Below are 15,776 nucleotides of genomic sequence, written 5' to 3'. Positions count from 1 at the left end.
AATATACAGCCTTGACGTACTCCTTTTCCTATTTGGAAACAGCCTGTTGTTCCATGTCCAGTTCTAACTGTTGCTTCCTGACCTGCATACAAATTTCTCAAGAGGCAGATCAGGTGGTCTGGTATTCCCATCTCTTTCAGAGTTTTCCACCGTTGATTGTGATCCACACAGTCAAAGGCTTTGGCATAGTCAATAAAGCAGAAATAGATGTTTTTCTGGAACTTTCTTGCTTTTTCCATGATCCAGCAGATGTTGGCAATTTGATCTCTTGTTCCTCTGCCTTTTCTAAATCCAGCTTGAACATCAGGAAGTTCACGGTTCACATATTGCTGAAGCCTGGCTTGGAGAATTTTGAGCATTACTTTACTAGCATGTGAGATGAATGCAGTTGTGTGGTAGTTTGAGCATTCTTTGGCATTGCCTTTCTTTGGGATTGGAATGAAAATTGACCTTTTTCAGTCCTGTGGCCACTGCTGAGTTTTCCAACTTTGCTGGCATATTGAGTGCAGCACTTTAACAGCATCATCTTTCAAGATTTTGTGTCCAACTCTTTGAGAGCCCATGGACTATACAGTCCATGGAATTCTCCAGGCCAGAATACTGGAGTGGGTAGCGTTCCCTTCTCCAGGGATCTTCCTAACCCAGGATAAAACTCAGGTCTCTCGCATTGTACGCGGACTCTTTTTTTTTTTTTTTTATGAGCTGAGCTACCAGGGAAGCCCATGTGCAGAGTACATCATGTGAAATGCCAGGCTGGATGACTCACAAGCTGGAATCAAGATTTTTGGGAGATATATCAACAACCTCAGATATCCAGATGATTTCATTCTAATGGCAGAAAGTGAAGAGGAACTAAATAGCCTCTTGATTAAGATGAAAAAGGAGAGTAAAAAAGCTGGCTTAAAACTCAACATTCAAAAAACTAAGATCTTGGCATTTGGCCCCATCACTTCATGGCAAATAGAAGAGGGAAAATTAGATGCAAAGACAGATTTCATTTTCTTGGACTACAAAATCACCGTGAATGGTGACTCCAGCCATGAAATTAAAAGATGTATGCTTCTTGGGAGGAAAGCTATGACCAACCTAGACAGCATATTAAAAAACAGAGGCATTACTTTGCCAACAAAAGGTCTGTATAGTCAAAGCTATGGTTTTTCCAGTAGTCACACATGGATGTGAGAGTTGGACCATAAAGAAGGCTGAGCACATGCGAACTGATGTTTTGAACTGTGGTGCTGGAGAAGACTCTTGAGAGTCCCTTGGACAGCAAGGAGACTTGTCAACCCAGTCAACCCTAAAGGAATTCAGCCCTGAATATTTATTAGAAGGACTGATGCTGAAGCTCCAATACTTTGGCCACCTGATGTGAAGAGCCAACTCATTGGAAAAGACTCTGATGGTGGGAAAGATTGAGGGCAGGAGAAGAAGGGGACAACAGAGAATGAGATGGTTAGGTAGCATCATCAACTCAATGGACATGAATTTGAACAAACTTCAGGAGACAGTGAAGGACAGGGAGGCCTGGCATTCTGCAGTCCATAGGGTAGCAAAGAATCAGACACAACTTAATGACTGACCAACAACATAGCTTTACAAGAAACTGCCTTTTGAAAGGATTGATGGATGCATTAGCTTGCTCTCAATACCCTCTGTGCACTTTTATTCTGGCTGCTGTAGATATAATTTTAGGTGCCTTTCAAAAGCATTTAGATATTCTTCATCCTTTAGTTCTTTCATTCACTATATGTTCATATTTTGTCTCATCACAGAACAAGATGAAGATGCAGAGGAAACCACAGTGGACTTCCAGCAGGTTAGACAGCCTCTTGTAGGAATTCAGAGGCAATAAACTAGATGAGACTACCAAAGAAAAGCCCTGGGCTGTCAATGCATCTGTGTAAAAATAACAACTGTGGGGTTCTGTGCTCTGAAGACAGACAGCAGAAAAATCCACATTCCTTTTTTTCCCCCCTTCATGTGTGGAGATGAGAACATGTGAAATTAAACAGTTAATAGTAGAAACTGAATCTAGGAGGTATGCAAGACAGGAAGAAAAAAGGTTAAACAGAATACCGAACATTTTTTGCCACAGCTTTGAAAATATAGATGGAAGAGCCTTTACAAAAAACTTCCTTCTAATTACTTCAGGGGCCAAAGTGGGACTGAAACAAGTAAAGACTACAGAATATTTTCATCAATCTCTTGTTTCCAAAGGAAAGACCAAAGAAATCAACTGTTCACCTAGAGAAGTGTTATCACCAAACTTATTTGTTTGTCTGTTTATTTAGTTGTTGCTGTCTGCTTTATCACTTATATAATGTTAACATTCTTTCAAAATGGGCAGATGGACCTCCTTCAAGTTCTGACAGTAACTCTTTGTTAGTGGTACAAATGGCTTCAGAGGTATTTAATTACCATTAGTAGTCATTCGTTTGCTCCTAGCTGGTGACATTTGGAATAGTAAGCAGCAGCATTCTTTGTGTCCAGTGAGTTCATAGAAAGTTAAACCTACTTTTGACAACAGACTCAAGCTTAGCTACCATTAACTCCTCTTCAGTTACTGGATGATGTGTTTGAACAGTATGAATGATTAATGAAGGCTAAATGGTTCAGTTTCTATCTTAAAACCTTTTTGTTAACTTCTAGGGAGCTGAGTGACTGCAAGGTGAGTTCAGCTCAAGCAAGTATTCATGCAATCTGTTGCTTGTACTTTGGGGGAAAAAAACCCATTAATTTATCAACTATTTTTAAGAGATATAATAAATTAGAAACTTTAATCCTGATGCCTTTTCCCTTTCACAGATCAATACCAGGGACCGTACTTTTTGCCAGCTTGGCATCAGAAAGCAAAGTTTGCTTGTATGTCGAAGTGTATGATTGCTTGCTCTTAAGGAAACCAAGATAAGATGTCGTCAACTGGTAGCAATCCATTACAAAGCTCCTAAAAGCAGCCTATGAATTTTCCTGCAACAAATTCCAGGATTGTTCCTAGGGAAAGGGCACCAGATTATTCATTAAGTTGAGAAAACCCTTATGTCTGGCTGCTTGTTAGCAATGGGTAGATGTGTAAAGATGTGCAGGGCATTTGCTGGTTGATATGTAAGAGGCATCCCTACTGTTAACTCCTCCAGAAATATTTTATGCAAAAGAGATTATAGAAGAGGCCAGGTAAGGCTGAAAGCTAGAAAGATGCAGAGATTGAGAATGTGTACAGGGACTGAAAAAGTGAAGATGACAACTGACTCCAAGAAACGAAAGCACACAGGACAAAAAGCAAGATTTGTGGGGAGATAAGGCAGTCTGGGGACATAGCATAAGCATATCTTTACTTCCATACCTTTAAGCAGATCTTTAAATTTTATTTCAGGGGTTCCTTTGGCTCTGCCTTAAATTTCCTCTTCTTCACTTTGATAACTTTATAACACTTATGGCATCACTTATAATATACTCGATCACCCAGACAACCCAGAACTTGAGATTCATTAGTAAGTGATACAGATGCATCTATCCAACGACCTTTGATAAAAAAAAGATCTGGTATTCCTTGTTTGATGGTCTATTGGGCATGTATTCCTTTACCAGCTTCCAAATGAAATATCTTGGGGTACTTCAAATTAATTAGATATCGTTTATTTAGGGGATGTGCCTTGTCCATCATTTTTATCCATTATATACAGCCTGGGCATTTATTCCCAAAGAGAAGAAAGTGAAGTAAATTTGAACCAGTGTTTTCCAAAGAGAATTCACAGGCCTACTTCATTCATTTATTGAGCCAACAACCATTTTATTGGGCACTTATTAATTTGCTAGACAATGTGCCAGGCATTTGGGCTACAGACATGTTTGATATCCAGCTTTTCCCACAAGGATCTCGCTATTTGGAGAAACAGACATGTAAGGGTATCAGCAATGGAAAAGGTGCTGTGGGAGAAGAGAGGAAGGATTCTTTTTTTTTTTTTTTTAAGCCAGCCTGGAATGTGGATTTCAGGTTTAGAGAAGGCTTCCGAGAGAAAGCAATATTGACCTGGGTCATATAGTATAACCCACGCTAAGCTGTGTGTCACAGCTTTTGAGACTCCTTGGGTTGCACCCATTTACTTAGAAATCAGCCTTTCCTGGAGGACCTAGAGTCCCCTGTTGTGTAGCTGACATGGGAAGGGTCATCAAAGGAAACCAGGAACCACCATCATGCATTATTAACATCTGCAAGATTTGCTCAAGATTGATACCAGGTCTTCCACATTGCAGGCAGACGCTTTACCCTCTGCACCACCAGGGAAGCCCAACAGTCATGCCCAGGACCCCAAGAAACCCTATTCTGATGTCAGGCTATCTTTAAATACCAAGCATAATAGCAGTGGAAACTAGTAACAGATACATGAGTAGAATAAAATGCAAGACAGGAAGGAAGGAGAGAGGGAGGGAGGGGAGAATGAAAGACAGAAGTAAAAAAAAAAAAATCAATTTGGATGGAGTGAAGTGAAAGTGAAAACCACCCGGATGATCAAAAATATCAATCTTGAGCAAAGCTTGTAGATGTTAATAATGCTTGACACTGCTCAGGGCATGCAGACAGCATCCAGGAACAGCACATTGTAAATGTGTGGTCAGTTAGAAAGAGGATTCTGCAGAACCAGCAAATCATATAAATTCTGATGAAGGCATGATTAGCCTTCAGTGTGGGAATCTGCACCCCGAGTGGATTTGAGGCCGACTGGGACAGCTCATAAGGTAAGCTGGAGGGAAGGAATTCCCTGGGGTCAATCCTCTTAAACCGAGCCCTACACAACAACTAAAAGGGACGTCTAGGTACCACCCAGACCCTGTTCTTGTCTCCAGGCAGACTCTTCACAGGTCATTCTGGGCCAAGAAATCCCACCCTGTTCACCATTACCCAGGGAAGGAGGCAGCCAAGTGCCTGCATGTAGTCGGCTGTGCTAAATAGCACTTTCTGGCTTCCTGTTGCATCACTGAGCTGAATGGAGCAAGTCATCTTAATTCTGGCTCCTCTCAGGCTCATTTGGCTCAAATGGCCAGCCACAAAGGCTGCTGATTGGAATGTATCAAGTTTGGGGGTAGATAGGGGTGGGAGAGTGGTGATGTCAAACAGCAATGGACTTCCCCCCTCCACCCCAACAGCCACTAACTGCCAATACAGGCAGGCAGGAGGGAAAAGAACAAGATGGGCTAAATCTGTGAAGTGGCGGGGAGTGGGGAGGGTGTGGGGGCCACCCAGAAAGCCAAAAAAGACACACCCATCCCAGCACATTGATGACCTCTGGACAGTTCTGCTCTTGGCAGATGCCTTTGTCTCAATGGCTTCTTCTATTAGAGATCTCAGCATCAGCTCTTAAAACAACAGATGCTGTCACCAGAAAGGAGAAACCCCTTTAAAATCAAAGGAGGGCTAAATGTGGATGCAAAAGTTTACCCAATACTATTCACTTTAGCTTGGGGCCAGATGACGAAAAGGAAAAAAATTCTGGTAGGAACAAGTGAATGAGTGATAACTGGAATGGGTCAGTGCTCAGAAATCCTACAAGTGAAACAGGTGATGAGCCTCAGGAAAGAAGAGCTCTATGATCTGGGCAAGCACACCATGGAATGTGCAGACAGGAAGGGATAGTAAGAAGTGTTTCTGGCTTGGCCAATTTTTACTCCTTTCTACAAGGTTGGACTCATTCCAAAAGGATGCTACCTTCTGTTAAGAGAACTAAAGGACCAAAGAGAATACATTCATCAGAGGCTATCCCAAACAAAGGACTCCCTCTGTCCTAAGTCCCTTAAGCTTCTCAGAAGAAAGGTGTCATTAGAGGTGAAACCTGCAGTTGGTATTAAGCCCTTGGCCCAGCACAGTCAGTGTAAACACACTCACCACTTTCCTGTCTGACTGGCCTCTGCTATTTTCTTTGAGAGCCTTATTTCCTCACATGCTTTGGACAATTTCAGCTTGCCTAAAATCTCTCTTAGACAGCAGTGTTTTTATTTCATTTGTAATTCAATCTCAGTTTTGTTGAAAGGACATAGAATTTTGATCTGGGAAGATATTTTGGCCTGCAAAATTAAAGTAGACTAAGCAAAAAGGAAAATATATGATTCCACATAACAAGAAGGCTGGAGCTAGGGCCATCTTAGATTGTGAATCCAGCACAGTTATCGACCCAGGTACTTCACGGCTTTCCTCCCTCTTAATGTCGGCAGGTCAATTGTAGTCCTCTTGATTACAAATTACAACAGTTTCCAAGGGCCAAAGTCTCTCTTCTGTGGCTCCATTTTTATAAGCAAGAAGAATATTCCCAGAAGCCTCCAGAGCAGACAGGTCCTCATGTTCCATTGACCAGTGATGGGTCACTGTAAACCATAGATCAATCACTGGCAAGAGGTCACTAGACACGTCAAGATTTACTGTGTGGGGCTGGTAAGGAGTCCAGGTGCTATGGATACACAGAGTTGCTCAATACGTTTGACTTGTGAACAAAGAATGGCCATGGATATTGAGTGGGACATCGACAATGTCCACCATGATATCTGAAGTCACACAGTACTGGGTTTGAATCCAGGCTCACCATTTACAAACACAGACAACATCACCTCTTGAAATCTTATTATCCTCACTTAGAAAATAGGGTTGAAAATATCTTCTGCAAGGTGGTTGGTGAGGGTTAAACTAGGCCATGTTTGTGATACAGTGCTGAGCATAGCACAGAATAGTCATTTAATACCTGTTGTGTCTTCCTTTTATTTTTGGAAAGCTTTCAGCATATATGTTTCCATGAAAACAAGAGGACTTTCTCATCACTGCATGTCTGTGTGGTCTGTCGCTCATTCTCCTGCCTCTTGTGATTTCTGGTTTCACAACACTATTAGTACTGCTTTTAAGAGTGTCATTATTACTGGTTATTAATACTACTATTGTGATAATTGATAAATGTGTAGTACAAAGTGATATTCGCCCAAGGTTCATATCTGCTGTCCTATTTGACCCTGATAATGCAGTCAATTGGGGATGCTCCAATTAAAGGTAATGAACCAATTTATTTCTTTGTAATTTGTTATGTTTAATAAGTAAGAGCCTTCCATGCACTTTTTCCAGTGAATATACCCACACATTAATCTTGATCAGTTGCCAGCAAGTGTTTAATGAGGCCTTTGTTGGCATGGTTTAAGATGTTCCTTTGCTCTATTTACCATTTGTAGAGAACGTTAAGAAAGGAAAATTCATATATTTTGTCACTAGATAAGTTTCCTACTGCCCTGAGAAAGAGATAACTATTCTGTTTGCATAATATAACACAAAAAGGGCTAATGAAGATGCATTGGTTTAGATTATTATTAAAACACACATTTACTTTCAAAAATTGAAGAGAATCTCTAATCTGTGAGAGTTGTAACTACTCTTAGGTAAGTGCTACAGAAAATATTCTGCATAGAGCAGAGCTTATGATCTTTCTTTTTAACTTTCTTTACTATTTCTAAGCATTTTTTTGCTACCCAAAGAGAACATTCATTAGTTCTTAATCTGCCAATCATTTTTTGAGCATCTACTATGTGCTACATTGTGCTAAGTGAAGTGGACAACACAAAAGTCAAGAAAGACCTGGTCCTGGTTCATGAATGTGGCAGTCCAGGTGATGAGAGGAGACACATACAATCAGCTTACAGATTCAGGGCAGTAACATGCAGTGGAAGGAGACCTGGAGTGGCTTCCAACACTGTCACAGCTGTAGTGACCCTAGTCAAACTATTTACCTTCTATGGGCCTCAGTTTTCCTCTTTTGTAAAATGAGCAGTTTGAACCAGAGAATGCCTTGTCATCATTGTGGTTCAGTCACCAAGTGGTGTCCGACTCTCTGCAACCCCATGGACGGCAGCTCACCAGGCCTCCCTACCCCTCACCATCTTTCAGAATTTGCCCAAGTTCATGTCCATTCATACTGCATAGGAACGTGGAATGTCAGGTCCAATGAGTCAAGGTAAATTGAATGTAGTCAAATGGAGAATGCCTAAAGCTGGGCAAACTAAAATTCTGTGGTTTTTCTCTTGAAGTGTTCTAAAACTTACTAAAAACTAGTCAGCAAAGGTTTGCCAGGCTGACTTGTGTGGTTTTGAAGGATGGAGAAGGTGGGCATGTGTGGAGGGAATCTGAGAGAGGGAAAGAGAAAACATTCAGGGCAGCAGAATTGGGAGGAACAAGTAATGGCTTTGCGGTCCTTGTGTTTCCTGGCTGGAATGAAGGAATGTGGTGGATGTTCACTGTAGGGAACTCAGCTGGACCGTAAGCATGGAGCCAGTTAGCCTTGATGTTGCCACTCTATAGAAGGTGTCTCCCTCTCATCTCCTTTTTGATTTTCATCCATTTTCTCTTCCTCCTTTTCTTTCTCTCCTATGTCTTCCTCTTTTACTTCCTTTCTTATCTTAATATTTTTTCTCCAACTCCCCTTTTCTTCTCCATGCTTTCTTCCTTTTATTGGGATGGTGTTGTTAGTTTTTACAAAGCACTTTGTCCTACATGATACTTAATCAGAAAATAATGTAAAAAAAAAAAAAAGAAAGAAAGCATATCATTCTAAAAATTCTGGGGATTCAGACTCTGGAGCCAGAGAACCCAGGCTTGAGTCCTGGGTTATGCCATTTACCAGCTATATGGTCTTGACTTTGCTAGGCTTCCTGGGTGGCTCAGTGGTAAAGAATCTTCATGCCAATATAGGAGACACAGGAGATGTGGGTTCAATCCCTGGGTTGGGAAGATCCCCTGGATAGGAAATGGCAACCCACTCCAGTATTCTTGACTGCGAAGTTCCATGGTCAGAGGAGCCTGGTAAGCTGCAATCTATGGGGTCACAGAGTCGGACCTGACTGAGTGCACACACAAAATGGCCTTGGATAAGTCCCTAATTCCCTGTTCTTTAATCTCCTATCTTGCAAAATGAGGATAATAATGAAACCTAACTCATAGAGTTGTTACAATAATCAAATGAATAACTAAAGCACTTACAACGTGGAGGGCACCTGGGAGGTCCTATGTAGGTTAATTATTATTTGGAAAAGACTGATCAGGTCATTTTCTGTTCTGCCTGTGAGAGTCATACGGTGAATGTTTTCTAAGCTTTTGTCCCTAACATCCATATTGCGACCTATTGACAAATTTTACTTGAGAAAGTTGGAACACCATCTGAGCTAATCATTTAAATGTGCTAACTAAAATTTCAAGAACGTTTTGAAGTCTTCTGAGTAAGGCCACGGCCTGAAGTTGCAGCCATTTTAATTAGTTTCACCTTCTCTGCCCCGTGATCCAGAAATCTCTAATTGCACCTTGGCAGCCTCCTGCTCCCTGTCACAGATCTGACTTTACCTGCTACTATTTAAATTTTATGAATCATGCTCCCTCTGTTTGAACTCCTGAAACCTCTGAAACTAAGTGAATAATTATCAGGATGCAATTGTCACAGTTTCTAAAAGATGCTGTAAAAAGATTTTTTCTTTTCCTATGAACCTTTTTTCCCCAGTTGTCTCCAATTTACAGTCATGATCATGAAGAAAATGTCAGCTATTCCTCCAATGAACAGAGAAGAAGATTCTCAGAATCAAGAAGCCTGACACTCAGTAAAGGAAACCCCGCCTCCTTCAAAAGGTGGTAGGAGTGTGCCATGGCAACCCCTTCTGGGCACTAAAAATAATGCTTGCCTTAGTGCTCTCCTACATACAGTGACTCAGTGGGAGTCTCTGGCATGAAAGTCAATGGGAAGATATCTAGTACCAGGAGTCCCCAGTAACACAGTGAGGCTGTTCCTCAATGCAAAAGCATCATACTCTTAGGTGATGGACTCTTTCCAGTTGGGCAAATATTAAGGTCTAATCCTATAGGCTATAGAGCCATTAGACTTAATAGTAAAAAAAAAATTCAGGATAGATGTATCCAAAGGACCATTTTACAACAGGAACAGATCAGTCTTAATCATTTGTAATTTTATCTTCCATTTATATACCCTTACACTGCATCCTTACTTTCAAATTTTTTTCTAGTAATATCTATATTCAAAAAAATAAGAAGCCCTTCTTATGTATTAGGCTTTCTCACTTCCTTTCTCTATAGCATCAGCTCCTCCTCTTATTCCTACTCTTTAAATATTGATGTTTCCCAAGGAGTTTCATCCTCAATGCACTGTTCTCCTCAGTGTTAAAGCTTTTCTGTGAAAGATCTCATCCATACTATTGGGGCTTTACCCACTACACTTTCAAGACTTTCTGAAACTGATACTCTTAAGTTCTACACTCACATTAACAGCTGTCTTTTAAACATCATCTCTTCCACATCCCACAAGTTAATATTTCCAAAAGATGACCTGCTACCTTCTCCCTGACACCTGCTCTTTTCCTCATAATCCTGAAGTTGATTGATGTCTTTAATTTCTACCTAGAAATTCAAGTTACAAATTTTGTGGCAATCCCTGCTCTGCCTACTGCCTTGGTAAGCACCAAATCCCATCGAACTCCTAGATGTCTCTTGAAGACAGCACTGCCCCTGACCCTCACACCCCTGAGCTCCCAAGGGGCAGTGCATTCTTTGTCTGTTCACCCCTGCCTATTACTTTATTACTCAACTCTCTCTAACTTCCCGGGGAGATGTAATGGATTCCATATAGCTATGTGTGTGTATTAATATCAGCACTTTTAAATCTCTCACTTTTAATATGAATAATTCATTCAAATATCCATTTCTCTCTCTAAGGTTGGAAACTTCTTGAGGACTGAGATCACATCTCAGTCATCTTTGTATCCAAAGTGCTATACAGAGAGCCTGGAACACAGTAAGTTCCCATTAGATATTAGCTACATAAATGGATGAATGAATGAATGAATAAATGAATGGACAAAGGGATGGATGGTTTCTACTGCCTCTTTAGTAGGAATGGAATTAACAATATAGTTTTAACCTTATGACTAAGACTGGATTCTTTCTGTTACTGATGAAAAGAGATCCAACTCAAGCTAGCTTAAGCAAATACTTGGTTCACATGGTTGAGAAATTTGGGGATGAACAAAAGGCACAGAGACTGAAGGAGACTCAAAAGGTCTCACCAGCTGATTTTCCCTCACATGTATGCATGCTCACACTAACTCGCTTTTCTCTTCATCTCTTGTCTCTGTTTTGTTTTTTTTTTTTCCTTCTCTTTCTCTTAATTATTGGCCTCATCTTTCCTACACCTGATAAGCATTCTTATACAACTGGAGCCAGGGAGGCCAGACAGCCTCAGGATTGCATCACACCCTAATGATCTCAGGAGAAAAGATTGAGCTCCTTTTCCTAGAATTTATCTATAAAATCCCAGTGAAGAATTCTAGTAGACCATTCAATGTGACCAGCTCAGATAGACCAGGCCTGGACCAGTTTCTTACCTGTTACGCCTGGAGAGGCGGAGGTCGTGTCCTTTCATTAGTAGGCCCACAGGACCGCACACAATGAGGGCAAGACGACTCCTCAGAGTATAGTAATACAATTTTGTAAAGGAGGAATGGATGCTAGGAGGCAAAAGAAATAGACTTCTACCACACCTTGAAGCTTCTTTATGCGTGTCGGCTGTAACTTGGCACACTGAAAACTGTGATGAAGATATCTAATTTTTAAAAGATAGGCATTTAAATATACTTGCCAAATAAATTATACAAATAAAAGTAAGAAAAAAATTTAAGTGTTAGAGAACCTTTGTACATTTGAATCCAGTCCTTTGTTTTAGAATACATCTAATGTCAAGTGTCAAAATGAAGAGAATTTGTCCTGAATTTTCTTCTCTTCATCAGAAATTAAGCTGACCCAGGAATTTCACCAGAGGTCTCCATCCCTGTGAATATCAGACTTGTTTTCCCACATGGCATGTTACTAGAAACATCTGAAATCAAAGCTTCTTTAGAGTTCTCTCTCATGCTTGGTGATTTAAAAATCTCACCTTCAAATGCATTTTCTTGACTTACTTCTCCCCTACTACATACTTGGTAACCTTTCCACTTGTCTATTGTTGGCAGAACAGCGTAAGGTCTACTTGCCAAAACAGTGTTTTTTGAAGACCCAGATTCTTGCCATTTCAAGGTGAGGAGTCCCTGGATCAAAATGGAACCACAACTTCTACTTGGCATTATCCAATCAAGCGTATCAGCAGAGGACAAAGATATTTTGCTCTGAAATCAGGTCTTCATCAAGACCACAGAGCACAAGCACATCCTGCAGTCTACATCTGCAACATCTGTGACCTGGAAACCAGCCCCAGGCAGGCAGGGAGACTGACCCTTGCCACTGCTTCTGTTCCTTGATGCTTCCTTGATCTCCCCTGACATTTCTTGAAAATGGATTATACTTTCTGTTCTTGAAATGTTTATACTTAAATCACATCTTCTAATTTAGCCCCTAAGTTACTTCAGAGCAGGAAACATGCAATGTCTTTTTGTGTCTTGCACAGTGTTCATGGATCTTTAGGAAAATACTTACTGAATGAGCTGAAATCTTTTTACGTCCTTTCAAGTCTGTTAGCCCACCTAAGACAAGTTAAGAGCAAAACAGTTGGGGAACTTATCCAGTCCATGTTCTTTATTCCAGAATCCTTGATCCCAGCTGACACATTCAGAGGTATAGTGGACAGTTCTCTGGAGCTCTTCCACAGCACTGAATGCTTTTACTTTGAGATCCTGACCTTCTAACAGTAACAGAGCTTGGATGGTGACCTAATTGCTGGGAAGATATACCTTTGGAATGATGGGTAAGTGACAACCAATCATCATTGCAAATTCTCTGCATAATCACTCTTATGAAAAATGAGTTGTCTATATTAAACTTCTGGAATATGGGCTGAGGTGTCTCACGTAATTGTAGTTAGCCACTGGCTGGTCAACTGTGCAGGTAAAGAGTATATTTGGCTATACTTCAGTGAGTTGATAAAAGGCAATGCTTATTTTCAAACTTTTTATCAATTATATCTTATCAATTCCTTTCTCAAGATGATACCAATAAGATTCTTCAGTTTAGACATCCTAAATTTGGTTCAATTTACCTTAAATTGGACATTTTTAATATATAAGCTTTCAGAAATAATTAGAATTCACATGTTTTCCTCCTAATCAGAATTTTTAAAATTACACTATATAATTACAATGTACTGCAAGAAACTGTTGAGTGGATAACCTTGTTGCATTGAAATGTTTTTGCTGTAAACAAGTCTATCCTTTAATGGAATATTTGTCAGTGCGTGCATTCATAGTAGCACTCTCAAGGCATGTACTCAGAAGTTAGGAAATAATTATATTTCTAAACATAATCTTTTCTAATCATACCATTTTGTTTTACTTAAAAATAACCTGGGGGTTTCTAAGACAGGCATGATTATCTTTGATCTCGGCTCTGAGGTATCATCCTTATAGAAAACGATCTGGAGTGGAAGAAACAAACAAACTCATAGGTTGACTTTCCTTTTCCTTTCCCTGAAAATCCTCAATCTAATTACAAATAAATACGCAAGCAAGGAACTGTCTAAATTTAGCCTCTAACTTGTTAAAGAAGATAAGACAGAAAACACCGAATTTATAGTAATTTAATGCCTCATCCATGCAGTTTTAACACATAGTGATGTTCACCTACATGTAGACACAACTCAGTTCAGTTCCACAAAGTTTAATTGAGCTCCCTAAATTATTCCAAGAATGCTGCTGAGTTTGGTGGGGGGGCGTGCACCAGGGTGAAGATCAGAAGGTTCTTGACTCACAGAGCTTACTATTTGGGAGAGGCAAAAACCAAATAAGTTAATTCCAATACAATGACATAAGTTATGCCCACGTTGATGCAGGAACACAGAAGAGGTGGGGGTGTTCTTAGGGGTGCTTCTGCCATATACAGCACCTGGGCTGAGGCTTGAAGAAGTACTTTGCAGGTGGGAAAGATGACGGGGCAAAGGAAACAACAAAAACATTCAGTCCAATGTTGCAGGGAGCAGCCTGGTGTTTCTCCAACAAAATATCTTAAATTGGGGTGGGGCAGGGAATAAAGCCAGTGGGTGGCAAGTCCCTTGGGATTTGTGTGCCACAGTTGAATAAGAATCTTGGATTGTTCTGAATAAGAACCGTATCTGGCAAGGATCTGGTCTTCCAGGAGGTGAAAGCCATGGTGCTGATCCCAAGCTAAAGTGTTGCGTGCACCTTAAGAACTCCCTTTAATGCCTCCTTCAGCACTCAGAATCCTATTCCACCCTGTGTATAATTCTCAATCTGTGCCTGAAGCCATGGTCTTTCTTGCCACCATAGTATTTAAGGAAAGTTTTTGAACACCTGCCACATTTCCGTAAATGCAGAAAAAAATGATAAGCAGATCCTGGCCTCAAGAAACTCACAGGCAAGTATTTATCCTGGGTCCCATCCCCTCAGGACTCTGAGGGCACTCCAAGGGGGCAGTTAGCCAAGATGGCAAACAAAGCCACTCAGTGTTAAGGGGAGAAGACTATGTTCTTGGTCCTCCTTCCCTTTGCAAATAACATGCATACATTGTTTGGGGGGCCTTCCTAAAAACACTGCCCCAAATGCAAGTTTCTAATTATTTATGTTTTCATATTAACTTCTTTCTTCAGAAGCTTTCAGAGTGTTTTGGTTCATTTTATATTGGTGACATTGGTTCATTTTATATTAAGATACAATGAGGTAGCTGCTGCTGCTGCTAAGTCGCTTCAGTCGTGTCCGACTCTGTGCGACCCCATAGATGGCAGCCCACTAGGCTCCTCTGTCCCTGGGGTTCTCCAGGCAAGAATACTGGAGTGGGTTGCCATTTCCTTCTCCAATGCATGAAAGTGAAAGAGGTAAAGAGAGATACAAATATGTAAGCTTTTGGCAAAATGAAAATTGCTGTTCTGTAAGCTCTTTACATCAGCTGGAAGGGAAGAATGGTACTGGCACCAAAAAGTGGTGGATATGGTTTGTTAATGAAAACTGGCATTATCCGCAAACAGTTTCTGAGCATCTTTCAGATTTAAGGTACTGGGGATCCAAAGAATTTGGGTAAGTCTTGTCTGCCCTCAGTGGGCTGACCATGCTACTGGGAGATGGGTCAGCCTGAGGGCAGGAGCTCGGGAGATTAGATGGAGAAGAGGAAGCATGGGAGAAGGAGCGGTGTGAAAAGGCTTGGATGACAAGAGGGTTTCGAGAATAGTGAGCAGCAACAGCTGGTGTGAGAGACGTAGTGGGATAAAGAGAATACTGTGTCACCCAGAGGATGCGTCCACCCACACTGTTGTCTATAGTGTAAAGCCTGAGACCTCGCAGGAACCAGCCATGGCCAAACAAGTGTGAGCCTTCAGGAGGGGAAAACTCTGCCAGTTCTGGCAATAGCGGCCTGCTCTGACTGGTTTGTTCTGCTGCGAGAAGGGGCTTATGGCTCCAGTGCTGATGGGCAGCTCCTCACCAAGAGGCTGTGGTCTGAGCCAAGGTCCAAGATTGGCCATTAAAGCTCCTGCTAGTTGGAGGCCTGGTCTCCAGGGCATGACAAACTCTCACGACTCAACCCAAGTACTGCAAACTTATATTAGCTATGGTTGGGGCAATCTTATAATTCATCAAGCAAGCCTGAAAACCTCCGAAAGGAAAAGAGGGTGCCATTAATAACTCATACAAACTACAGACTTAAATGGGGACTTTCTTGGCTTGGGGTATAGATTCACCCTAGCTGTCGACTCTGAAAATTCCTGATGAGTAGCTAGGCATGCTGCCTGCTGTACCTTTCTGTCTAATACTCCTTAATAATTCAA

Source organism: Bos mutus, chromosome 1, assembly GCF_027580195.1.
Source record: "Bos mutus isolate GX-2022 chromosome 1, NWIPB_WYAK_1.1, whole genome shotgun sequence".
Taxonomy (NCBI): Eukaryota; Metazoa; Chordata; class Mammalia; order Artiodactyla; family Bovidae; genus Bos; species Bos mutus.
This window is presented reverse-complemented; position numbering follows the sequence as displayed.